Source organism: Triturus cristatus, chromosome 2_2 (genome assembly GCF_964204655.1).
Source record: "Triturus cristatus chromosome 2_2, aTriCri1.1, whole genome shotgun sequence".
Classification (NCBI taxonomy): Eukaryota; Metazoa; Chordata; class Amphibia; order Caudata; family Salamandridae; genus Triturus; species Triturus cristatus.
Window position 1 is genome coordinate 536,539,946 of NC_140582.1, and position 27,486 is coordinate 536,567,431.

A 27,486-nucleotide genomic window follows, 5' to 3' on the forward strand; every position below is an offset into this window, starting at 1 on the left:
TTAAACTCCACAAGCATTAGAGATTCTGAAAGTTATACTTATTTCTTAATGTAATGGTTTCTGCAACACTTACGCCTTTACTTCTATCTTAGTTGTGCCAAGCACACCTTAAATTACATAAAGATACATTAAAAACTTTAACTTATCTTTTGAAATTGTCATTTACGCACCACTTTCATATTACTAAAAGTCATACTTATAACTCACATTTATACTTGCACATCACTTTTAAATTAATTTCCCTCACGCAACTCCATACACAGTGTTGTCACCTCACTCGCCACATTACATTAACTATAATTCACCCCTTCTCCATGCACTAGCTACACCCTTGGATATCACCTAGGTTATAGCATGTGAAATCATTGCAGTAATTAAAACACGAATATGATATCAGAAATTATATTATCTGCCAGAACACAGTGCATGTTATAGTGTGCCCCAGTACTGTACTTACAGTGGAATATAGCACAATTGTGTTTTAGTTTGAGGAACAGTCGAACACAAATCGAGCTTTGCGTTGGATAGTAAATCCCACCCAAACTCTTTGCGCCGGGTTTGCAAGACTTGTGATGCAAACCTAGTGCAAAGCATTAGAAAGTCTGGGCTTAGTTTTTCTGTAGACTCTCAGACAAACTCTTATGCCCTTTTTCGTCTGAAGCATTTCTGAAAACCTCTCTGTATGTCTTGTGCCTCATCTTTTTCCTCTACAGTACCCTCATCTCATTCTCTCCTGCACATATCTACTTACAATCACCTCTCTCTACACACACACACACACACACGCACACAAATGCACCCACTCATATGTAAGCACTACCTTTTATTTTTTACCCTGTCAATATTTTGACAGTTGTGTACCCTCCTTTCCAAATTTCACACAGAATCACATTTACAACTTTCACATGTGCTCTGCAGAGAGGCCAAGGATTGAAGGAACACATATTGTGAACCCCTTTGTGACTCACTCATGGGAACTGTGAGAAATTCCCTCTGCTTGTAGCCTAGACTCCACAGCTCTCAATCATGGTCTGTTATAACCATCCACCTACAGCCTAATCTCACATAGATATATAGAGGCAGCTCTTTTCATAGTATGCACTATTTATGAGCAACATGTTGCATGAGAAAAATAACCACAACATCCTGAAAAAAATCAAGTAGTTCGGGAATTCAAGAGTAAGTAAAACGTGAAGTTTACATGGGAACAAAATCCCTATCATTTGAAGGTGGGGCACAAAAGGGGGAAGGGAACAGGACAATTTCACAGGTGACAAAGCCACCCTCTGCATGCTTCCATGCCCTCCGACCCATCCTCTAAGCCCCTCCACCGCCACCCCATAAAGCAACTAGTGAAGAGAAATAAATGAGTAAACGAAACGCCAACAGAGAGTTATTGAAACAACAAGAGAAAAGGAAGACAAACATTGGACTATTACTTCCAAACAATGTTAGCAACTGAAAACTGGGCATTTCAACTACTCCTAAAACATATGAACCATTACGGCAGACAATGACACGCCATGAAAAGAAAATTCATCCCTGTGATTGCCCAGCATGTAACAAGGAATTTAAAACAAAGTTCAGCAAAACAGACCATAAATCTTCATTTTCAGTAACACGAGCATTCGGTAAAACTGCGGAAAAACCTGTGTTTTTTAGGATCCGCCTGAACAGCGTTCATGCGCTGTCAGCGAAATCAATTGTTAACAAAAAAAGAAGCTTAAAAATGAGCTAAGAGCCCATCCGTTACTTATGAATGGTTGACGTCCATGTCACTTGTTTCCTAGCTTCTCACTGATCAGTGCCTCCTTCTCCTTCCTCCTAGCACTTCGTTTTCATCCCTGCTGTGGAGCATGGACATAGTACAACTTCCAGTCTGTGGCCAGTGTCCTTTCACTGGCCGCACACGCCTGCAGGTACTTTTTTTCCCCACTTTTGGACCTCTATTCTCTGCAGTCTGTCTCCCGCCCCTCCCTTGTATTAGCTGTTCCCCCGCCCTCCTACCGCTAACCCTTGTGTTGCAGTTCCCTCCCTCCTCCCCCACCCTCGTGTAGCTTATGTTTTGTAATTAGTCTTTTTGCTGTTATATATAGCACAAACTCGACCAGAAGGTATTGGAGCACTTTACATGAACACCAGGTACATTATCCAAGGACATGTTCATTCTTTTAGGTACGTGGAGATTAAGTGAGCTTTCCCCCCTCCCCTCCTTTTGTTGCTGCTCTCACCCCCTGCCTGTGCCCTCTTCATGTTGCTTCACCTCATCCCGCTGTCTGTTGTTGCTCCCTTCCTTCTCCGCACCTCCATCCTACGGCTTGCCACCCCTCCCTCGCAGCTGGTTTATTAAAAAAAAAAAATTATGACGCAGTCAACGCTGGCCGAGTCATAGAGCATTTTCTTTAGTTTTAAGCCATGTTGCACAGCAGCCCACACTGCTATGCAACATATCAAAATAAATACATTGACAAGGCCAAGATATCTTGCGTATTATTTTTTCTCCAGTAACACTGAAAGTCACTTCGGGGACACCACAAATGTCTCAAAGCGAGGTTCCCTTTCACGGACACAATAAGTAGTAATGATATAAAATTGGAACAAGTAGGTTACAGAGTCAGGGCTTATTCTCAAAATGATACAAATAGCACTCTGCAAGCCACAACAAGCAGAAAGAAGCACGTTATTATAAATAGTTCTGATAATGAATGCCCTTTTATTTTTGCCAGCCACATATTGCTCCAGCAGTCTTTCAAAAGAAGATTATGTGCCAAAGAGCATAGAAGATAGGGTAGCTGGCAAAATAATAACTCTATGTAAATGACATATCACAAACTGAATTCAGTCACTTGGAAACCAGATATTACCTCGGAAGGACAAAAGGGTGCGATGGCTGTTTTTGGCCTAATATAGAAATATAAAAAGTATTTACTTAAAACATCAAAGTCTTAAAAAGGAAATAAGAAATTCTATGTAATCTGTACTACAAGAAAGCAAAATTTCGGAATAAATTTTACAAGACATGTAGCAGATCATAATTCAAAGTGACGTTTCTAGGTGAGCGATGGAAAATATGACTACCCTTCTTCTTGGGCCTGCCGCATGTCACCGTGAAACACATTTGTTCTAGTGCCTTACATGTTAACAATGCATATAACAGATGTGTTACATCCAATCACAGTACAAGATTACAACAGGGATTACCTCTTTACTGATTATCTATTTACTTACATTACTGAAGTGCGTTGCTGGTATGTTTTTTTTGGTACTGGCTATATGGACATTCTGTATCAAATACAAGAAATATCTGAACAGTAACTGACATGCACCACAGAATTACAGTTGAAGGGAGGGGTGTGTGTACAAGAGTAGTAGCTTTTATGACTTTTTTTAATAATCGAATAAAGCTTATTAGAAATTGAAAATTGAGTAGTGTGACTTTCCATAGATAGAATGAGAGATGGTGAAACTGCCCGTTTTTGAACTGGAAATAAAGAGCTGTCCTTACTGTTGACTTGGAAGTATTGCAGTTCTGCTGAGAAGTAATGATAGGCCTCAATAACAGTACTAAAGAACTAAGAAAAGGTGATAGTAACGGGGCATTAAATGTATAGCCCTAACGAGAAGGGCTGGGTCTGCCCCACTGAAAGTATGACAACTTGGAAGTGCAGGTGCTATTTATTAAAGCATTAGCCCTGCTGAGAAGTCATATATTCTATATCATTAAGTATTAAACTGCTGATGCGAAGTACAGGCACTGCCATGTTAAACGTATTATAAAAGGGGCCTTCTACCTTCTGTGTAATAATAGCAAGCAACTAATATTAAGTGTTGCAATAGTGACCACATCAGACAAGATTAAATTAGTGATCACCATGCCAAAGATTACCAGCAGTGATCACCTCAGTGCAACAGGAGGACTGCCAGCGGTAATGTAAAAAAAAAAAAAAAGGCTGTCAATTTGGAATGCCTATACATAGGCAATACGTCAGCCACAGCTGCAGTGCACCTGGCACAGAAGTAATAATATTAGTAAAAAGTCTCTGCAAATGATTTATGACTCAAAGATCACCTTTAAAAACATTTTGGAAATTCTGCCATTTTTCTCCCCACATTTCGTCATACACATGTTAATTTAACCAAGCAAAAAAATCAAATTTAGAAAGTCTGGGATGCACACAGGAGAGCTACTGACAGGTAACTGGAGCGCTACCAGTAGCTCACAGCCTACTCATTACACTCATGCTTTGAAATTCTGTGCTTGCTCTGTTAAACATATTGCATTTCTGCTGCTAAGTGTTGTTATTATTTTGTGAAGAGTATTGCCTCTGTATTCTTGTAAAGGGCTGTTTGTATCTAATTTGACTGCAGTCGATTTTTTTCTTGTGAAATGTGTTTACTATTTTGCTTTTTCTGTTGTAAATTTTATATTGCTTTATGGGATTTGTTTTTGTTTTCTATATTTTAACTGTAAAGTATGTGCATGTCTTAGTTGTTACTGAGTTTTGCACCTTGAAGCTCCGAGTTCAAGCATTGTTTGTGCATAGTAAATAATTAATTAAGCAGTGGTAGTACTAACCCCTAAAACGTATTAGTGTCCTGCCCAAAAGTGTTGGTACAGTCCCATAAGAAGCATTACAGTCCTGCTGACACGGTTTGATGAGATGAATGGGAGTCTTGCTGAGAAGTGCTGACCTCTTTAACAGCATTACACTACTCTGGAAAGTGCTAGTACTGGCACATTAACAGTATTGATGTCCTCTTCAAAAGTGCTGGTACAGTCCCATTAAATGTATTACATTCCTGCTGAGAAGAGCAGATGCTAGCCCCTTAAAGGTATTACAGTCTGACAGCGAAGTGCTGGTACGGTCTCATAGAATTATTAGAATCCTGCTGAGGAATTGCTAATACTTCCCCAATAAAAATGTCTTGCGGTTTTGCTGATACTGCCTGGTTAAAAGTATACCAGTCGTGTTGACAAGCACTGGTGAAGCCTCATTAAGATTATAACAGAACGATTAAGAAATGATGGTACTGACTCACTGATAATATAATTGTGCTAGCAAAAGTGTCAGTGTTCCATTAAAAGCATTATTGTCCTAATGGCAAGTGTTGGTACTCTCCCAAAGAAAAGATTACATCCAGCGTTACAGCTGGTGCCATTAATTAAAAGTACTACTGCCCTTGAAAGTAATGCCAATATGGTCCAACAAAATATGCCCCAGGGACGGACAGAAGTGTTTATACCATCATGTTGAAAGGAATACCTCTCCATAGACTAGTGTGATTATATTGACCACATTCCAACTGGTTGAGTGGTGCAGTCCTGTTGACAAGAGTTCATACTATCAATTCAAAGTACTGCAATTGAACTAGGATGTATGGGTACTGGCCACCTTAAATGTTTCTAGTCTGGCAGCAAGTGCAGGTAGTGTTCCTTTAAATTTAAAACAGCAAAGCTGCCCAGTGTTTGTACTACGCAATTTAAAGTTGTATTCTTGTGGAGAAATGTTGACACTCATTACAAGCATTGCAGTAGAATTGTGAAGAGCTAAAACTAGCTTTTGACAGGTATGACAGTCCCTCTGAGAAAAGCTGTCTCTCTCCCGTAAAATGAACTATAGTTCTACTGGGGATTAATGAAACGGTCCCACTAAAAGTATTACAGTCTAGCAGCAAATAGCCAGTGCATTCCTGATAACAATAATACAGGTCTGGTTAATGTTCATAGTATTCAACTAAAGGATGCACAGCAATGGAGAGAACTATTGCTACTTGCCCTATTAATATAACTGTACTGGTACTACACGTTTAAAAGTATTGGCTTTGCCATTAGCAATATTAGTCTTGCTTTGGTGTATGCGGTTGTTTCAGTTCTAGCACTGCCTTACCGTGAAGAATAGGTACTTAGTCAGTACAAGTAGTGCAGCCCCATCAACAAGATATGGCAGTCTCACTGTTTGTATTAGACTGCAGCTGAATTGCATCGGCGCTTCCAGTTAAACTTCCTTCTGAGAACTCCTGGCACCACCCGAACAAAACAGACACGGCCCTATTTCAAGAGCGCCGGTATTACGTCAATGACGATGCTACAGTCTATTTGAGAAGTGCCAGGAATTCTTCCATAAAAACCCGACAATCCGGTTGATAGGTGCATACACCGAGTACTCCAAAACAAATAGATAAACGCAGTACAGTATTGTTTTGAAACAGATCAGGGGGTTACAGCTTTCACTGCTTGTGTGCATTTGCATATCCTGGAAAAGGCAGTAAGCTGTACGGCGCGCTGGAGGATGCTAGGCAAGCAGCGGGTATTCTTGTGCTGTCGCTCCAGGCAGCCAGCGTCCAGTCCCAGGCTGCAAGGGCTTCCAAATCACAATGCTCAGACGCTGGGATTCGAGCGAGCACTAAAGTGACATGTTTCTGATAGGTGCGCAATAGCATTGAGCTTTGGGGCGCGATAACGAGACAGGGCGACAGCTTCAGCATCCATCCGTGTGACAGACAAGGTTAAAGCAGGACACGGGCTGCAAGAGCTGCGTGTAGCGCCGCATACCGTAGAAAGATCCGGTGCAGGGCAGCCAATGCGGGCTGGTTGGCAGCCTGGAAGTGCTACCAGGGTCCCCATCACAACTCCCAGAGGTTGCCGTGGTCTGGAGCACCACACACATACCACCCGAGGGGTGACGGCAAAGCAAGGGGCGGGTCCGCATCCTTCACTGAGCACTAAAAGGGAGCATCCACGTGAAAGGCATGCGATGTGGGTAGAGGGCATGCCGCGGGAGCTGGCGGGCACATGGTAGAGGAGATTCCCACCAGGAGGGATGCCCAGCTGAGGTTGGCCCTTCCTGGCAACTGCATTTTCAAGGGAGTGGAAGGTGCTCCTCAGGGAGTTTAATGCAAGTTCTGCTCTACTAGGCTCTAACACTAAGCGTCCCCGCACTCACCTCTCAGCGCCGTCTCTTCTCCCCAGTGATCTATTGCTGAAACGGGCGCCTCGCTGCCCAAGAAGATGGATGCAGGTGGTGGCGCTACATCCAGCTCCCGCGGCCCCGGGGAGCCACCTCCGCTGCCCCCTGCGGGGCTCCCCGGTGATGCCCGGGGGTGCGGTGCTAGACACGGTGGAAGCAGCGGGAGCAGCAGATGCACACACTCGCTCACATACAACCAGGGCACGGCGCGCACAAAGTACGTCAGTCGCCCGGCAACCGCCGCATGCCCGCGCGGTCCAGTGACGTGTGCGGGAAGAACAGAGAACAGCCAGGGAGGCAGGTACGGGTCTGTGGGGGGACTGGGGCTGGTACAGTTCGGGTTGGAGCGAGCCGCCGAAGCTGGGCTCTCACCTATGATTGTTCAAGCCTCTTCCATCGTTCATACTTACGCGGTTTATGAAGGAAACCCCTCGCTGTATCTATCCAAACTTGCTAACATGTCCTTAACGTTGGTGATCGTCATGTATGGAAATATCGCTCGCTGTAAATGGTGTGGTTCAGTGGCCGAATAGGGTTGTCGCCCTCATACTGTTGCTGTAGTCCCCTCTTAGTTTGCTTAAGTGTTTGAACATGTGGCACTGTTTGTGTTTAGGAGATTGGTTTCTTTGAACGGCATTTGCTTTCGGTGTAAATGTTCCCACAGAGCAGAGTTGTCAGCTTGGGTCTGACTGTTTAATGTTTGGCTTTTGTAGGTGCTTTATTTTGTGCAAACACATCGCATGCATTTCGCAAAGACTACTTCTTTTACGCGTAAAATATAATGCAGAAAAATAAAAATTGGTTATGTGTAATAGACTGGGTGGATCTCTGAGGTGTACAACAAATATTGTAACAAGATGGTAGAAAAGTAGAAATACCCTCAGTCCCGTTGAGTATTGTGTCTTATTCTAAATGCATTTTTATAGCACTTCTTACTTCTCACGAGGCGCTTTATCGTTTCTGCGGACGGATAGCACGCTATTCCATGGGCGTACCATGGATGGAATACCATGTCTATCTTTTGTACTGTGTGATTGTGTAGAAATTGTGTGTGAGAACAAGACGTGTGTCAGTCCCTTGTGTATGCTATTGTGACAATGCATTTGGTTGAAACGAAAAAGGAGTGAGTAACAGAACCCTTATGCATAAGAGATGGTCGCCTACCATATGATAGCAAAGACTAGAAATAGTGATATATCTGTTCCAACAGAGAACAATGGGAAGTTCAACTAAGACTTGGGCTGTCTAATTACGTTACACGTTTAGTTTTGTTTAGTATATTAACGATACCCTGACCCTAAGTTTAGTATAGAAAGTTATACATTTTTCAGTGTCCAATTTAATGTATGCAGTTCAATAACCTTTATTTCCTGGTGCCATTAGCAGAGTGGACATACTAAGATTAATACAGTAAATACAACAGAGGGTATGGACTGTTCAGAAAAGCTATGGACAGATTATGTATGCTCCTTGGAAACCACTTTGGACCCGCCAAGGAAAAACCCACTGTAAAGGGCAATTTAACTACCCACCATTGACATATATTATTATTATTATTATTACTGAGTTTTATATCGCGCCTGGTTACCCTTGGGCATCCCCGCGCTCTTCCAGGAAAAAAAAAAGGCACCATAACACAAGACAGCGGCATTAAGCAGGGAACAGGTGGGTCTTTAAAAGTTTTCGGAAACGTAAAGTACTCGTTTCAGAGCAAAGGAATAACGGAAGGGAGTTCCACAGAGTTGCAACGTTTATGGAAAATCTTCTGCCGCCAGTCCTAGCCTTCCTCACTCTCGCGACTTGCAGCAGATGTTGGTGATCCGAGCGCAATGTACGAGGGGCCTTGTAGGGTTGAACCATCTCCCGTAGGATGGGTGGCCCTTTACCCTGCAGGATTTTGTGGGCCATGCAGAGTGCTTTAAAATTCACCCTCTCTCTGATAGGAAGCCAGTGAAGCGCCTTAAGCGCCAGGCGGGCAGATTGACGCCTGGGAAGATCCGTCAGGAGCCTAGCAGCAGCATTTTGTACTTGCTGCAGTTTGTTTAGGGTTGTTTCTGGGGCCCCCAGAAACAGCGCGTTGCTGAAATCCAACCGTGAGATGATGAGTCCCTGGATTAGCAGCCTCCTCGAAGCCATCGGGAGGAGAGGTAAGATCTTCCGGGCAGCCCGGAGCAGACCAAAGCACACGCCTGCTGTTATTTTAGCGTGTGTCCTAAAAGAGAGGTCCTGCTCCAGCCACACCCCCAAGCTCTTAATCTCCTGTTTGGGGGTGGGTGCCACTCCCAGGCAGCTGGGCCAGCTGCTCGGTGAGAGGGAGGGAGGGAGGGGAATTCCCCAGCATCATCAATTCGGTTTTCGAACCGTTAAGTTTGAGTGCTGAGCTGCACATCCACGTAAAGATCTGAGATAAACAGGTGTGCAGCCGGTCGGGTTGGTTATCCGACTGGGGGAGCCCTACCACCAACTGGGTATCATCAGCGTAGCTGATGATCTTGATACCCAGTGGCAGCACCACACTCTCCAGTGGGGCCATATAAATGTTAAACAATGTAGGGCTCAACGATGAGCCCTGTGGCACACCACACTGGAGAGGGACAGATGTTGATTTCTCCTGGCCTTCCTAAACCTCAAACGTCCGGCCCTCCAAAAATGACGCGAACCATTTCAGGGCCATCCCGGAGACCCCCACCCCCGCCAGCCGTTGGAGTAACACCTGGTGGTCTACGGTGTCAAATGCCGCACTAAGGTCCAGGAGGATCACTGCCACCGATCCCCCTGAATCCAAAATGCTCCTGGCATTCTCCACGACTGCGAGCAGGGCAGTGTACGTCCCCTGACCAGGGCGAAAGCCCGTTTGGGAATCACCCAGGAGGGAATTGGATTCCTAAAAACCCGATAGACGCCTGTTCACGAGTTTCTCCGCCACCTTGCTAATGCCGGGGAGCAAAGAGTTAGGCCTAAAATTAGCAAGGCCGGCGGGGTCCAGGCTAGGCTTCTTCAAAAGGGCCTTAACAACCGCTCCCTTCCAACTGGGGAGCACCACTCCTTTGGAGAAAGAAAGATTTATAAGGTCAGTCACCGGGCCGCCGATGATAGAGGCGACCTGCTTCAGGTATTTCATCGGTACAGGGTCTCTCGGTGACCCACTCTTCACAGTCGCCAGAACCCTGAGAGCTTTCTCCACCGTAACTAGACCAAAGGAATCCAGCTCCACTGCCCGCGGCCCTGGGCTGCCACCCGAGTGTGTCTCCTGGGCTAGCTGAGGAAGGGATGCCAAGATGTTTTCAACTTTGGTCTTGAAGAAAGAAGCAAGTTCGGAACATTTCTCACGTGGGTTGTCGTGAGTAACCAGGGGTTCAGGAGTATGCAGGAGTTCTCTGATAACCCTGAAGGATTCCTTCGAAGAGTTGGAAGAGAGACCTATTCTCTCCTCGAAAAACACAGCCTTCGCTGCCTTGATGGCAGATTTATAGGTACCGAGAGCCACCCGATATTCTGTCCAGCTGTTTTTACTCCAATCCTTCCTCCAAGTCCGCTCCATCCTCTTGCAGCCCTTCCTGAGTGTTCTCAGCTCTGGTGAATACCAGGGGGCTGATCCCACTCTTCTACCCCTGGTAAGTAATCTTTTCTTAGGTAGAATGGCATCGAGCGAATTGGTCAACCAGGTGCTAAGGTACACATCGGCTACCAGCGGATCGGACCCAAGAAGGGGCCGGGACGACTCCAAATGTGTTGCCCAGATGTCCACTGGAAGCCTAGACCAGGCTCTTCCAACCGTAAATACCCTGGGAGTTGATGCCACTGCGACATCAAGCTGCCATTGGGCCGGGACCATAAAATGGTCTGTCCAGGGCAGAGCCAGCGCGGGCAATATTTTGAGGCGATCCGAGTTTGAAAATATGGGATCAAGCAGATGTCCCTTTGCATGCGTTGCACCCGAGTTGGCCAGGCTGATCTCAAACGCCTTGATGTCAAACTGCAGATCTGCACCCAGAGAGCAAGAGGGGTCGTCAAAGTGAATGTTGAAATCACCGAATGCCACAAAGTTGGCAGTAGAGGAGGCAAGGAGCGCGACCGTTTCGAGAAAGGAGTTGATAAAATTGTAAAGGATGGCAATTCCTCCGCCCCGGCCCACAGGTCTGTCTAGATGGAATATGAGGAAGCCTGGTGGAAGTGCTCTAACCATGTCCGGGCCGGAGCATGAGGAAATCCAGGTCTCCGTTAGGAACAAGACATCCAATTTATGGTCAAGGATGAGAGAGTTAATTTCCGTCGCGTGGTTGGGTAAAGAGCGGCAGTTCAGCAAAGCTAGTGATAACACAGAGTTATCCAAATCCAGATTGCAGGCCCCACAAGGGAGGAACGGGTATCCATCCGCGTGAGCAAAGCTACAAGTAGATACAATAGGGGACCGCCAAGAAAGAAGGTCATCCCTCCTATACCTGATACATGTAGGAGGTGGCTCCTGTGAGACAGGCAGGGGAACCAGCCCTGAGCCCGTCTGGGCCCAGACGGGCTGAACTCTGGCGTAACTCCGGCGTCAGTCCGGTGTCCCCGCTGCACGTCAACATGACTACCTAAATACTCTCCTAGCGAGGTAGAGAGAGGACTTCAACACACGCTAGGACCCACTCACTTAAGATGGCCGCCACGGGACAGGGGCTAAGGACCCACAAAGAGCGGTGATTTCACTATTATAGTGCAAGTATGGTGACAGAGGTGGGGGTATGCGAGGCCAGGCTGATTAAGAACAAGGGATAAGTGTTCAGAAACAAGCTAAATAAAAGGCAAAAAACGGGTATTTTAAAATCAAGGAACTGCCAAGAGCAGCGCTCCAGGTATAGCGCTCACACTGGAATAGGGCGGCACTGCAGGATTTGCCTACCTAAGTACTCTCCTAGCGAGGTAGAGAGAGGACTTCAACACGCGCTAGGACCCACTCACCTAAGATGGCCGCCACGGGACAGGGGCGAAGGACCCACAAAGAGCGGTGATTTCACTATTATAGTGCAAGTATGGTGACAGAGGTGGGGGTATGCGAGGCCAGGCTGATTAAGAACAAGGGATAAGTGTTCAGAAACAAGCTAAATAAAAGGCAAAAAACAGGTATTTTAAAATCAAGGAACTGCCAAGCGTAGCGCTCCAGGTATAGCGCTCACACTGGAATATGGCCCTATGGGTCTACCTAGGGATGTCAGAGCAACAAAACATATGTTTGGCTGTATACAGCCAGCTGTAGAATATTGTTTGAGAAGTCTATGCAGGAGTGCCAGGGACTAGCCTTATGCAACTAGTCATCAGGGGTGTGGAATTTATTAAAATATCTACTTGTACATGGGGCAGGTTGCTTTATAAATCTACTTGTCCTGTAACAAAATCCACTTGTCCCTTTGGTGCCATGTTGTGTTGCGACAAATTATGGCAGCAATCTCATTATATAAGAGATCTTATATAGCCTCTCTGATAATGCCAGGGCTCATACCATAGTAGTGTTTGAATACTAGCAATCCCTTTATGTTGCTACGTTTCCGCAGATCTACATACTGGAACTGAAAGTAGTGGTAAACAATAGTTCCAAGGTTGGAATGTCCTTTTGAGTCTATGCAAACCTACTAACTTGCATGTTTTAAGGGTTTTCAACAACTCTTCTCTAATCTTTTCCAATACTGAGAAATGTTGGAAATTTACTCCTGACAATGGCAGACGAAAACCTTCTTCCAGAGTTGGGGGAAAAAAGTGGTTGGAGGGAAAATAAACTTGCAAACACTCAGGTTTTCGCATGAGCAAATCTACACATGCATATTTGCTCATGCTAAAATGCAGTTCACAATACAGTACTATTTCTTGCCCTACTGCTGTAAATTCTTGTGAATTCACGAAAGCCATATAGCTGCCCTTAATGCAAGGACATATACCAAGGGTGCACTTTTGAGACTTTCTTTAATAATTTGGCCCCTAATTTGGTCTGGCGTTAACCATGACTTTTTGCGTTTTTAAAAATTCTTTCTCTGTTTCGGCTGGCTTCACGGTGAGTGACAGCATTCTGCTCTTTTACAAGGAGAATATCGGCACACATAGTAGTTTTGTTCAGTGCCAGTAACTAATATGGCAGTGTGTGCTTTTTTGAGACCAAAAACAATTTTTGCTTTTGCCAATGCTTGTTATAATGGTGAGGGCCTGGCAGCTGTCGCATCAATAAGGTTTAACAAAAACCATGCCAAAACATTATTTTCCTAATTTCATTTTTTAGGAACATTTTATATTGAAAGCAAAGAATCCTTAATCTTGCTTTCAAGAGTCTGCAAATATTTGCATCTAATCGGAGAGCATTCTGGGAGCATTATGCATAGCCTCATATTGCTAAACTTTGAAACTGTGTGTCCACATTTTTATACTGGAACCACTGTCAGTAGTGCAGTCAGAACTTACATTTACTGAGAGCATTCACCCTAATAATAAATGCTTTCAATTAATGAACCATAAATACAAGTTTGAACAGCATTAATGTATGCACACAAATATTAACGTAACTGCAGGCAGTGCCCTTCCCTGATCCTTAATGTGGTACTGCAAACTGGCAGCCAAAGGGTTTGTGCTGCAGGGGGTTGGGCCTGCCTGCCCCAAGGACAAAATGCACATTAAAACTTGTTGCCCTTGACCCCAAATAATATGTCCTGGGCTATAGGAATTCCACATCCCTGAGTCATGGTATGTTCTCTAAAGCAGGGGTTCCCAACCTAGGTTGCCTGCACCCCCCAAAGGGTGCGAGGTGGTATTTCAGGGAGGGAGTGTGAGAAAGAGGGAAAGTATGTACTGTGTGCATAATAGAAATCCAGCAAGACTTTTGTAGGGGGTGTGAACAGTAATCAAACATTTCCTAGGGGTGCAGGGGATAGAAGATTGGGAACCCCAGCTCTGAAGAATCCATCTAGGAACAGCAATGGGAATAGGCAATACAATCAAACTTAGTATATGCTCTAAGAAGTCCACACAGAGTAGCATTGAGCAACTCTTAGAATGGGCATTATGTAACTAGCCACGGTATGTGGGCTAAAGAGCCTGTCCAGGAAGCGAGGGTTAAACCCTGTTGGAACGAGTAGTCCAAGCAGCCATGATATGTGCTTCAGACCAACAGTAGTCTATAGTTTGTAGCATCAACCTGCAAGAGAGGAGCATCAAATACGAAGGTGCAGAATCAACACTGTCTCAATAATTGTTATATACAGATAAGTCTTCTGAGGGTGACATGGATGAATTTTCTAAAGAGGAACTGATGTGCCTGTCAGTGTACGTCTATTGGATGAACAATGTTGCGTAGGAAATTGTTTGGGATTGAATGAGACTAAGAAGGAGGAGCTTTAGGAGGGAGAGTGATTGAACAATAATGACCTGATCTTTGGGTCCACCTTGGAGTAGGTTGGTGTTACTCACAGGAGTGGGGAGGTCTGAGGTGAGAGGACAATGGTTACTAATTTGGAAGACATCCGGAAATCGATACGGAACCAGTGTCTCCTCCTTTGCCACTAGATTAAATTGAGACAACCTCGTTAGAACGGCGTACCCGCCCACTAACTTCCTAAAGACACTGGACTAATCAGGACACATTCCCTACGGTTCGTGCTTCCCCGAATCTTCTACCTTCACTTCTACACGTCACATCAGGCTGCGTAACATTCCCATTGAGGACTTCACGTAATAAGTGGACAACCTGCCCTTTTTACACCTGACTCGCAGGGGATTGCCACTTTTGGCCTCCTTCCCCTCCCACCAAGAACTTAACGCGGACCTTTGGTCCCCATTTGCTCCCCTTTGCCGGGTTGGAATTATCACCAGCCTCGCGACACTGCAATGATTTTCTGCACAGCCCTGAAGAAGTCACAGGTTACTTCCCTTATGTGGTGAAACACGTGTTGGCTGGTTGTTTTTCTTTGTTAAATTATTAAATACATTTGCATATTATACTGGTGTCGACCACAGATATTCCTACAATACGAGACATTTCAACCAATGTTATAACCTTATTACGTGTGCCCAGCACTGTGCTTTCCTGTTTTTTAATTCGGAAGACAAATGAGGTTAGCAGAAGAGAGGCTTTAATAGATAAGGGAAAACAGGGCTTGGGTTCTCGGACATCAGGCCCAACAGGAGGGGGAAGTCACTGCTTGTACTTTGGAAAGTATTTTTGGGTCCCACCCAGGAGTTATTTATCTGGAGTGTTTAGAGTTAATTTCTTGTTAGTGTTTTAACTGAGAACAATGAGTAAGTTACCCTGTTTTAGACACACTCTCATGATGTATAATAGATTTAGTAGCAATTTCTTATAATAATACATAGTTATTCTTTGATTTCTTGCTGGGAGAGGTGTGGTTTGTTAGTGGAGGAGTATGGTGTGTGGCCCAAGACCCTTCCAGTTACTAACAGGGACAAACTGGAGAGGCACCCTTTTCTCCTGATGCCCTTTCGCCAAAGGATCCTCAGGCATTGGGATGCCCTGGGGAAAGCAAAGAAATGGCTTGCAATAAAGTGTAGGTTTCTACACTTGAAACACAGAGAAAGGCTAAGCAATTTTAATTCAGCAAGGCAGGGTTTGACTGCACAGAGAAGGCTGCCCCCTGAATAAGCTCTGGGAGATCTGCTAAGTCGCAATGATCATCCAGACGAGGGGGTTCATTGAGAGTGCAGTCACTCCGAAATGAAGTAATAGATCCTGAGCACTACTTGAATTGGTAACTGTGTCTCTACCCCCTTCCTCCTTCTAACACAGAATACTCACAGGTATTAGAAAGCTGACTGGGGGCGGAGAGGCGCAGCTTGTTAGCTGATGAAATATGAGAGGAGCATGGACAATTGGTACGCATTGAGCCATGAGCCCCTGAGACGCTGTAAAATTATAACAACACTATTTTGCATGCCAGGTGACAGGGATGTTTAAGTTTGAAGTTCTGTGCCGCCTGTGTCACTGGTCCCCGCTGACCAGCTGACATTGACTAATTGTGACAGCTGGGGGCCCCTGGGACTTATTCTCATTGTTGCCCAACATTGTTGGCTCCAAAGAAGGACCTGAGAGGTTAGCAGTGTTCTGTTCCAGTGGTGGCCTTGTTAGAGTTGTACACATCATAGCATTTTGCATGAGCCTGATTGGTGGTAAGGCTCTTTTTGTTCCGGTACTACATTAACTCACACTCTACCGAATCCCATGCAACAGACGATATAGAGGTCTGTAGTGGGAGGTTTGCGTGTTTATGCAGCACGAATACACATTAGTGCCTACACCTCTTTAAACAGTAAGTAGCATACAATCTTGAACTGAAGGCAGACGGCTCTGCTCCTGTTAGTACCACTGTCTAGATTGAGGAACCTTCTGATTGTTGTTTATTTAAGAAATGTCTGGGAACAGTAAGTCTGTCCAGTCACAGCTTGCAGCCTCAGAGATGGCAGAATTTACATTGTAAACTCTGAAGAGGGACTCTACTATCATTAAGTCATCTATTGACACAGTCAAAGACAGTGCTATGGAGACTGCAACATATGTGTAATCCATTCAAGTTGACCTCGCTATGTTCCAGTCCATACTGGAGGCCTTTGATGGGCATTTAGAGGCATTGGAAGATCAGCTAGACAGTGTGAATGCAGGCCTTGATTATAATCGGGATCTATGCAACGGGCAGAAATAAATAGTGGAATTGGAAGTTAAAATCTGAGGGAAATTCTCAATGGGATAAAAAACTTGATCCATAACAATTCCTCTCATCCTTCCTAGTGCAAGTTTGGCATCACATGCTCAACTTTTTGCTGGAAATTCAGTGAGCACCCCATCAGGTAGCGTCAAACCCGAAAAGGTCCCTTAGCTAACTGTAGGCAAGTTGCAAGTAGTCTGCACCTGGGCAGAGCAAGACGTTTGACACTTATCTTGTTACCCTTCAGTTAGTTTGCCCAGGTTGGGTGTTACCTATTTTCTTCTCTTGTCTAGATTCCATTTTCTCTTATTCTCATATACCTAGAGACCTGGGTGGCAGGTTTGTGACCCTTCAAATTAGGCACAGCTATGACTTTTAGCCTGAGTTGACTATTTCTGTGTTGGATGTCTGGCCAAACAGCCCAATGCATTAACACAAGGAAAGGGGAGACGCAGTTATTTGTGACAGTGTCTGTCTTGCCTGTATCCGAGACAAGTGAGCGTAATGCACCTAGGTAAATCGATGCTAGCTTCACAATTTCTCAGACAGTAAACTTCCTCTGAGATGGTGTGAAAAATTATTATATATATATATATATAATCTACTGGCGGTCGCCAGTAGATAGTTATAGTTAGGACCTAATTTCCATAGGAAAAGCGTTTTTTGTTTTCCCAATAACTTTGGCACCGGTTGACGAATCTTCGCGAAATTTTCAAAACGTATGCCCCGCTCCGGTCAGCTCCTATCCTGAAAGTTTCGGGGTGATTTCCCAAGCAGCGGCCGAGAAAAAAGGGGGGTCCCAAAACATGTTTTTTCCATGTTATTTTCCATAGGAAACTTTAGACACGGCTACAGCTCGAACTGCTGAACGGAATTACACCAAATTTGGTAAAAAGGTAGTCCTTGGTTCAGAAAGAGACCTTTTTGTTAAATGGTGTAAATCCGTTCAGTAGTTCCTGAGAAATTAAATATATATGTGTGTGTGTATATTAATATATATTTGTGTGTGTGTGTGTGTGTATATATATATTACCTACTGACGGTCGCCAGTAGGTAGTTATAGTTAGGACCTTGTTTCTATTCAAAAAGCGTCTTTTCTTTTGCCAATATCTTTGGCGCCGTTTGACGAATCCTTCGCGAAATTTTCAAAACCAAGGGGGCGCTCCGGTCACGTCATGTCTTGAAAGTTTTGGGGTGATTCGTCAAGTTGGGGCAGAGAAAAAAGGGGGGTCCCAAAACGCATTTTCCCTATGTCAATTTCCATAGGAAACTTTAGACACTGCTACAGCCCGAACTGCTGAACGGAATTACACCAAATTTGGCAAAAAAAGGTAGCTCTTGGTTCAGAAAGCGACCTTTTTTTTAAATGGTGTAAATCTGTTCAGTAGTTTCTAAGAAATTCAAAAATAATAAAATATCTATCTGGGCGAAGCCTAACCACACATCTCATTGTGAGATCTGAGTGGCTGTCATAATTTCATCCTGGAATTGCTGGCAGACATCTTGGGACCAATATACATGATAGCACCCCATTGAAATACATTGCAGTGCATAGAAGATTTTGAGGGTCACCAAAAGGAGAACTATAAAGGGTGATAACAGACTTTAGTTACATTAGAATTCATTTGTTGATGGTACCATACTAATTTTAGGAATTGTGGTGTGTTCTAAGGTGATTTTATCTTGTGAAAAACCTTCTGCTGGGATATCATGAATCATGTTTGAGAGAAAACTATTATCTCATGCTTGTCCCATAGATGTTTGGAAAGTGATCTAGAAGCTAAACTGAGAGCATATTTTCTGTGAATTCACATTATCTTTCTCAGTCATGTGATAATGTAGTCTGACATTCTCAGTAAAACATGTACATCCAACAAGGGCAGAGACTGTCAGTTGGTTCCTTTGTGTTCTACTGCAGCTTCCCAGAGTGTTCTAAAGAACAACTAGAGCGCTAGCAGCCTAATTTATGACAAAAATATGGCACACCTGAAGCCATCTTGATTGGAATAAACTTGTAACACTTAAAACCATTCTGACCAAATCCATGTTCCTTTTTCCTGGTGTATTTCTGCAGCTATTTTGGTGAAGCTTTTGTGTGGCTCAATTAACATTAAGGGCGTTTAATGTATTTGACAGTGTGAATCCTTAAGAGAGGACAAGGTGAAGTGATAATGTTCAGATGTGGTAGAAGTAGGGGGCACTAGGCTATGAACAGGGTAATATGTTACAAGTCTACAAAATAGACCCCAAAATCCCAATACTAACAATAGAAAACATACAAATATCCCTATTTTTCTCTTTCTAATCCCAAATGGTCAGCTTTTAGCGGGGGCATTCGGGGCAAGTACTTCTATTCCTCCTAATAGATCAAAAACACCTTCCCAAAGGGCCTTAATGATAGATCGACAACTCTACCCATTTCAACCTAATCTATATACAAATACCTATTTCAGAAGAACACCTAACACTATTGCCTATTCTGATCTTTTATACCCAACCTGTATGTTTCTTAACCTTCCTTCCTCTTACTGTAGTATTTGTTGTTTGATTGCCAAGGTAACAAAGAGTAGCGTAACGATCAGCCAGAAACAGAGCAATGTAATCTCAATTCTCCCAAATTTCCCTCACTACACTATCAAAGAGCATTAAGTCCCAAGTGTCTTTTGCTTCAAAGCTTTACTTGCAAGCTTATGTACTGGTCTGGGCGTTGGCAGTCTTGACCACCGGCATGGGTTGCCACTTCTCCAGAGATAGTTTCTTCAATCAAAGTCTATAGTTCTTTTGGCTCTTGGACGCATTTTGTCAGGATGGTCAAACAGAATCTGTTCATCTGGGTCAGGCATGATGGCAGCAAGTTATTGTTTCAGTGACACCACTTCACCATGTTTCAAAAGATCACTGTCTCCAAAAGGCACTTGCTGAGAGATGTGATCATATTCAGGTATTCCTCTTGTTATCCACTGATCATATGGCAAAGGGAGTGGCACTTGCTTTCTCCACATCATTGGCATGGACCCAGTTGTCTGCGCCCTGTGTACTGGACAGAAGTCTGGGTGGTGAAGAAAACTTGCACTGGCCTCTGAAACTGTTGGGTAAAGACACCATCTCTAGGCCTCAGCTTGTGTCCTGGTCCTTTAAGACTGGGAGAGAGACTGTCCTTCACCTGTGAATAGATCAAATGCAACTCTTTTAGTCAACACAGTAATCGACTAGAATGGTAAATTCAATGTCAGATTGTCCTTGATCTTGGTACACCCTATACATTTGGTGGTCAGCCCATAACCATCTCAACTGGTTGCAAGACCTTCAAAGGGCAGGCCAGGGGGTGCAAAATATCCTGTTGAAACGGGGTACCTTTTCCTGTGCTATAAGTATGGCACATCATGCACCTCTTGACATAGAACTCAACCACCCTGGGAATCAGATTATTGAACCATACATGATCTGACGTGGCCACTATTCCTTTAGCACTGATATGGGCTGAACTGTGGGCCATGGTAACAATAACATTCACATAACAATTTGGAAGCATTCATCTTTGCTTTCCTGACAGATCTATCCAACATCCTGTCGCATCCTGACACCCATATCTTTTACACTGTTCCTTCTGTTCCTCCGTAGCTTCTTCCTGTTCTTCCCTAATGAAATCTATTGTCTGATTAAACATATTTACTTCTGGTGTCCATCTAACTGTCCCTACAGTATACATTAAACTATACTCTAAATAGGCTGTTTGTTTAACTGGTTCATTGGCAAAAGTATTTTCCTGTATTACCTCATCTATAATTTTCTTGCGGACAAAATCTTTAACAATAGCAACTTTTTTGTTGTTAACATCAAGGTATCCAGTATCTTTACTATTCATTCCCCATACTGTATCTTATCACTATGCAAAAAAAAAATCTTTACTTAATTTACAGGCTCTAGTCAAAGCTGTCAGCTCCACAGATTGCTCTGACATTTGTTGTATTTTTCATAACTCAACCACAGATTTCAAGGGAGTAACTATATAGGCCGCTATACTAGAGCCATCAGGTAGTTTGTAACATGCACCATCCACGAACAGTTCCCCTAGTGGGTCAGATATAGGGGTATCTGGCAGGTCTACCCGTCCCTTAGTCTCTTTCTCAGTAATAAATATGCAATCATGCTTCTCATCTTGTTGGGACTCAGAAAGGGGTAGTACAGTGGCTGGATTCAAAATGTTACAGCATTTCAGAGTGATATTTTGGAGCAAGAAGTGTCAACTCATACATACCCTGTTAACATCGCACTGGTCAGGTGCTGGGTCTGAAATATTTTTTTTAGATATCCACTAAATATGGTACCATAACTGTCAAATTGTGACCTTAAATATACATTTCAGATTGCTTTATCGCAGTGGGGTCCAATGTGGAGGAGAAATATGCACATGACCTATTCCTTTCTACATGGGACCGTGCCAAGCTGCAACCATCTTTTACATGCAAAAATTGTAATAATCAGGTTTTACCTGAAGCAGGAGCATCACATAAAGCATTTTTTTCAATTACAAAAAGACAGCTTCACACTGATTAGTCCAAGGAAGCAGCATGCCTACATGCTTTAATGTTAAAGCAAGCAGGGGTTTTGTAATTAGTGAAACATTTGGTAATAAACGCACAGATATTAGATTGAGTCAGTGGTTTCTGCAAATTCTGCACCAATTATATCCTATGTTGGTGTAGCGTCTTACCCCCTTCGACAGGAGGAGACCTAAATAGGTAACCTTCTGTTGACAATACTGTAATTGGAAAAGAGATACTTTGTCCCAAGAAGGCTAAGTGATGCAATAATTTCTCTGTAACTTGTTTCAAACCTTCTGCTGTATTGTTATGTCTCCAATGAGTAGCTTATAAACTACCAGCAGCTCACCAGTGTACGGTCCAACCTGTATTTAAATAAATTAAACTCATGCATTCAAGACATCTCTTTTGTATTTCCACAACTCATAAACTGATGTCTACAGAAAAATAGTTTACATTTCGAAAATGTACTTACAGCTATTATTTCAGTTGGAGATATTTTATTACTCATAATTATATCTTGGGGCAAGTGAGTATTGCAGCTATTGTTTGTATCTAGTACCCATGTAATATTTCAGTTCAAATTGTCAAAGCCTCTTTTTTTATCTTTTTTTTCCCATTACTGCTGAAAACCCTTCCTAATGCACCAATGTCATCACTACTAATACTCTTGGATCGGTGGTCACTTTTTCATCACTAGTAACTTTTGTTACTGAAAATATTGGAGACCCTTGTACTAACATTCAGTTGTTGTGAAATAGGGCTTTGAACGGGGATGCCAGAAAATCCCATTGGTTTATTAACTTTACCTGAGAAACAACAGAAAGATATTGAGGGACTACTATGTTACTTTTCTCTCAAATCCATCACAAATTGATAAACTTGTATCCTGTATTCCCTTTTAAGGGCAGGAAGAATAGGGCTATTACATACATTAGAGGAAACTTCCTCAAAGTGAGTTAAGAAATCAGGGACGGCCTCTCCCTGTTTTTGTTTACAAACAGTAAGGAGTGCCCAATCTATTTTCCTAGCCGGAACAATCGTTTTTATATAAGTAAGTATGTTACCAGGCAGATCCAGAATGAGCTGACTAGGTTTCTGACCAGGTTTCCTATCCCTATCAGCTGTTATTATGGCAGCCCAATCTCCTCCCAAATCAACAGCATGATCTGGTGGCAGGATCATACCAAAAAAACCATATCAATATCTGCTAAGGTCATGATACAAGAATCAATGGCTGCCTGTACATCATCATAAAATCCCCTAGGATGTTTCCTTATGTCTGGTAAGGAGGCTTTTAAAGTAAGTACATCCATCCTTTTCCAGGGCGGATATATCCAATTGTATAAAAAATGTCCTCTAGCATTGGGACCATTAGGGTCATCATTATCTGCATTCCCTCTTTCAGGAATGAACTGTGGCGCAGCTTCCCTCATAGATCTTGTTCGGGGAGAGGAAGAGAGTTCATTCCGGAATCCAGTTATTGTTGCTTTGGCAGCATTAACTCTACTTACAGAGAAGGCCCCTATCTGACATTGTCGATTTAATAGCTCTAATATTATCTGGACCATTTCGCCCTGTAGTCATCTCCCATTGAACCATATGTTGATGAGAAAGCTTACTTATAGGACAAAGAAGCTCACCTTCCGAGAAATCCTGTATTTGATCTATCATTTCTCCTACCTCCATTTCTAGATTACTCAACCAATTTAATACCATCAATCTTATCGCGTCCTGACGAAACTGAGGTACAGTAGAGCGAAGAACTCGAGGGGTCTGGACAGATGAAGGAAGCACAGAATCATTAGTCATTTCAAATGCAGTGGCCTGAGGTGGAGGCGCAGAGGCTTGGGATGGGTGTGCAGTAGCCTGGGTTGGAGGGCGTAAGGAATGTACCGGTACTGGTTGGAAAATAGAGAGCTGGACAACCGTGGGCAAAGAAGGGGGAGCCAGAGGTACAAGGGGGGCAATATTTAGGGGTCCGGGGGAAGAGTGTTAAAGGTACATATGGGGGTGGGGGTTGTTCTATCAACAACCCATCAATATCTGAATCCACATCTTCTTGGTGGACCTGAACTGCTACAGTTGATCTAACTATATATTCCTTAGATATTAATAAACAATGCTCTCTATCTAAACATTCCTTTTTCTCCTGAATTTCCTTATCCTTCAATTCCTTCTGATACTCTGTTTTCCTTTCCTGTTTCCTTTGTACCTTCGCTGCCTTGAGCTGCCGCTCCTTCACTTCTTTCCTCCACATACGCAAACTGTCAAACATAGCTGGCCTAACTTTCTTTAAAAACAATCGTTTCTCTAAATACTGAAGTTTGTGAGGGTCCATGGTTCCCTCTAATGGCCATTCTAACTGGGGATCCCCTTTTGTATATTTGTTCCACAATGCATTATACATGATGGGACAAATACCATATTTGATGTACATCTCAAAATTCGGCGTACCTTCTGGTGGCGCCGGCTTACTTGCTTCCAAAATGCTCAGCTTATCGCAGTAGCGACAACAAAACTTCCAAAGAGTGCTAATCATATGCATATTATATAAGATTAAAAAAAATTATAAACAGAGAGAAATAAAAAATATTCTCACATTACCTGTAAGAAAAAATGTTAGCAAAAACAAATTGCAAGTTCCAAAACAGAGTCTAAGTTTCAAAATACTAAACAGATCCTAGGTTTCAAAATTCCAAACAGGTTCCGAACGAAGTACCAATTCCGAACGGATTACCAAGCAAATACCAAGTCAAGACGAATATCAAGTCAAGCAAATACCAAACAAATCCTAACCAAATGAACCAGTTCAATACAGATTTACCTCATGCGTAGTCTTCGACTCCCACCTGTCGATCCTCTCTGATCCACAAATGACCATCCGAAGGTCCCAGTCAAGGCCAGCAGCCTCCAGGAAGATCTGAGTCGGAGAGCTGAAAAATCACCTTGGCCCACGAGCAACACTAATCTCATCAGGTGGTGCGCTCCTCAGCGAAGTTCGTCTTACCGACATGATCTCCTCCCCCAGTCCAACGGCAGGCCTTTGATGGGGCCCCGCGTTCGGGCTCCAATTTGTGGAACAGATTAATTTTAATCTGCTTGGTGCAGAGTCACCACCCTTGCCACCGGTCCTTATCAAGTAAGGAGGAATCAACAGTGGAGCGAAGTACAAACCATAGGTAATTTATTAAGCATTCAGAATGGGTCTCCGTCCAACGAGCACCATGGAGTTACTCAAGGAAGGAGCACGCTTGAACAATGGCTACATGGGTTTTTATAGGGAAGATCACAAACAAGGAACGCCCAGAGGTAAATAGAACTTTGGAAAGAACACACAAATGAGCTAAGGCAAGAATCTGACAGCCTCGGTGTCTTGTGCAATTTCTACGTTTTAAGGCTGAACAACAAAATGTGCTATTCTGAGTAGACTTTACTTAAGGATTAACTATTGCCTGAAAACCTTCGAGCAAGCTGACTCTGCATGTTTACACAGCCTACAATGTCCCAACCTGCAAATTTGTACTCCTGTTTATACACAGATGCGGTGTCAAAAAGAGAGCCAGGCTGAAAGTAGGGCAGGGGTGAAAAATGGATGAAGCACAGCTTAATCAAAAAATGAAAGAATCAGATTTTACATTTTAACAGAATCAGTGTGCAGAAGTTATTTTTAATTCTAGATGATCCATTTTTAGCGCAGAACCCTTCATCAGTGTAAGTGTTTTTATTCCAGAACTGACAGTTTTTTCATATTTGTATTGTAAACTTGTAAACTTCCAAAACAAGTTGACTGACATTAGAACATTGTAGGATCATTTGTTAAATTTGAACGCGGATAAGCCCAACACTGTTTTATAATTATTTGTATTCGATAAATTTAAACATTGACTACAGTTGATGTTAATGTTTTGTACATTAATTAACTACTTGAAAGCTTACTCCTTTGCCTCTAGTGCTAAGGCCTTTTGTAGGATATTTTGTGTAGGTTGCACTTAAACCTTCATAACATTGTTTTCCACAAAAGGTACCCATACCACATTTGTGTTTTTTTCCAGCATCCTGGGGATTCTAAAGGTACCCAGAATTTCTAGATTCCTCTGGCAGGTACCAAGAAAAATAGCAAAATAAAATACTAAACTTGGCTTTAATTTGGGAAAAATAGGAAAAGAGTGTTGTGCAAGAAAGTGTATACATATATGTGTAAAAATAGCATCAACAACAAGTTTTCTCTGATAGCTTCACCATCTTCCCAGCTTTGAGGAACAAGTAGAGTTCTATTTAAAAAAAACAAAATTGGTTACCAGCGTATTTGCATTTTTCTAATAGGACTTAAATTTTTCCTAAATGTTATGCTTTCAACCTACTTGCAGCTTGTGGTGGAAACAGGTGTGAAACCTATGGGTGATCCTGGAAAGATATACATTTCTGAAAAGTAGACAAAACCCTGAATTCAGCAGCTGTTTAGATCCTCTGTATTTACCCAAAGAACCTAATTGCTGAAATAAAAAATAATGAAAATGAGTAGGCAAAGCAGTCATTTTTAACAATGTTTTCACCAATACGTTTTTGTCATGATGGCCAATTTCATCATCATCATCAAATACTTTATTTTTGATCACATGGATCTTATAAAGTGCGTAGTGCCATACAATATAAAAATGTTGCAGACAATAAAAATCGTTTTACAAGGTGCAATATGTAACAGTGGTTAAAACAATGCAAAGTTAAAAGTCAGTTTTCAGGAGATGGTCCAAGACTTGCAGTACATTGATTGTAAAACTTAGAAGGGAACTCATATAAAATATTTAAAACGTTTGATCCATAATGCATGCCAGAATCTGGCCAAACCAAATACAACCACCCTACGAGTGTCGGTAGCTAAAATTCTCATAAACTCAAGGTAGTGACCAGGTCCAATCAGTTTACAAAATGGGACGATCAACTTACCCCGCAGACTTCTATAATGGGGGAAGAAAAATAACAAGTGGACTATTGATTCAGAGCAAGCCTTACATGTGGTACACTGATCACCTGTGGGAGCCTTACTACACCACTTTTTACAGAACAGTTTGGTGGGTAGAGTTGTATAACAGAATTGTATAAATAATTTCTGTGCCAGTGGTGGAACAATTTCATCAATAGTTTCCTCATAAAATGGGATGAATTTAAAACGAGTAAAATCCTGGGTCAGTATACCCACCGGTTTAGCCATCTCCTTCACCACAATAGTATCCCAGTATATCTCTTTGACCCTACATTTTGGGATGAGAGACAATTTTTCAGGAGTGGACCAATACTCCTCCATCCGAAGTCTCCTAAGTAGATTCTTAAGGGAACTAAACCGCGGGATAGAGTTTACCTGGGATCGCTCAAGAGATCAATCGTCATTGCTATGCATGGGGAGAGCTCATTAACCGACCACAAATGGTGCCAGAAACATTACCTGCTTGTAGTCCAACTTGTGCACTAACAGTTTTTGGCCCAAGTCCAAGAACATAGGAACCAAGGGGGTACTAGTGGGAAGGTTTAGCATTGAATGAAGAAACCAATTTTCTACAGAAGTAAGACAGTTTGTGTTCCTAATGCCCCTCAATTCGGCCCCATAGAGAGCTCCCTCCAGTATCTTGGTATTATAAATTTCCAATCCATCCCTGTCTAGGTAATCAATCACCCCATTTATAAAACGGGAGAATAACGTGGGCGCTAGAACGCACCCTTGTCTCACTCCACATGGAATTGCTCAGTGAGGTGACTGTTATCCCCCCACCTGATTTGAGCTACATTTGAAGAGTGCAACCAAATTAAAATTTTTAATAGGTTATGGGGTAGGCACATCACTGCCAACAATCTCCACAACTTGGCTGTCAGTACTAGATCAAATGCAGTACATAAATCCACAAAGACAAGATATAGTTTACCCCCTCTAATACTGACCTCCCTCCAGTAGATAATGCCAATGTGTTGATGTTGGCACGCAGCCTGCTTGGAAGTCACTCAGGATATGATGCTCTGAGATCCAATCCTGGACTCGTTGCTTGGCCAATTTACAAAAGCAATATACTGTTGCGTATGATAGATTCTTCTGGTCGGGGGAAATTATGGTTTGTAGGTTCAATAAAAACACACATTGACCAGAGCCAAGCACTGAGCTGCACCTTATGATTTTTCAGTGTATACCAACTATACTACAGTTGATAAGGTACACTAATGAATGAACAATGGCCATGAAGGAAACCTATGTATTTCTGAAATGTACACAAGATACTGAGTTTAGGAACAGTAGTTATATATGCACCT

At 42.9% G+C, this 27,486-nt stretch overlaps 2 protein-coding genes across 2 annotated transcripts in view; one reads left to right on the forward strand and one right to left on the reverse strand.

Moving 5' to 3' along the window:
- FBXW7 (F-box and WD repeat domain containing 7) overlaps positions 1 to 7,082 on the reverse strand; it is an 806,951-nt gene extending 799,869 nt beyond the window's left edge. Inside the window, exon 1 of the mRNA XM_085641667.1 lies at positions 6,945 to 7,082. The gene's annotated coding sequence lies outside the window, so the exon portion shown is untranslated. The remainder of the gene's footprint in view (positions 1 to 6,944) is intronic.
- A 50-nt stretch (positions 7,083 to 7,132) lies between these two features.
- ERCC8 (ERCC excision repair 8, CSA ubiquitin ligase complex subunit) overlaps positions 7,133 to 27,486 on the forward strand; it is an 83,601-nt gene continuing 63,247 nt past the window's right edge. The window contains exon 1 of the mRNA XM_085641671.1: positions 7,133 to 7,269. The gene's annotated coding sequence lies outside the window, so the exon portion shown is untranslated. The remainder of the gene's footprint in view (positions 7,270 to 27,486) is intronic.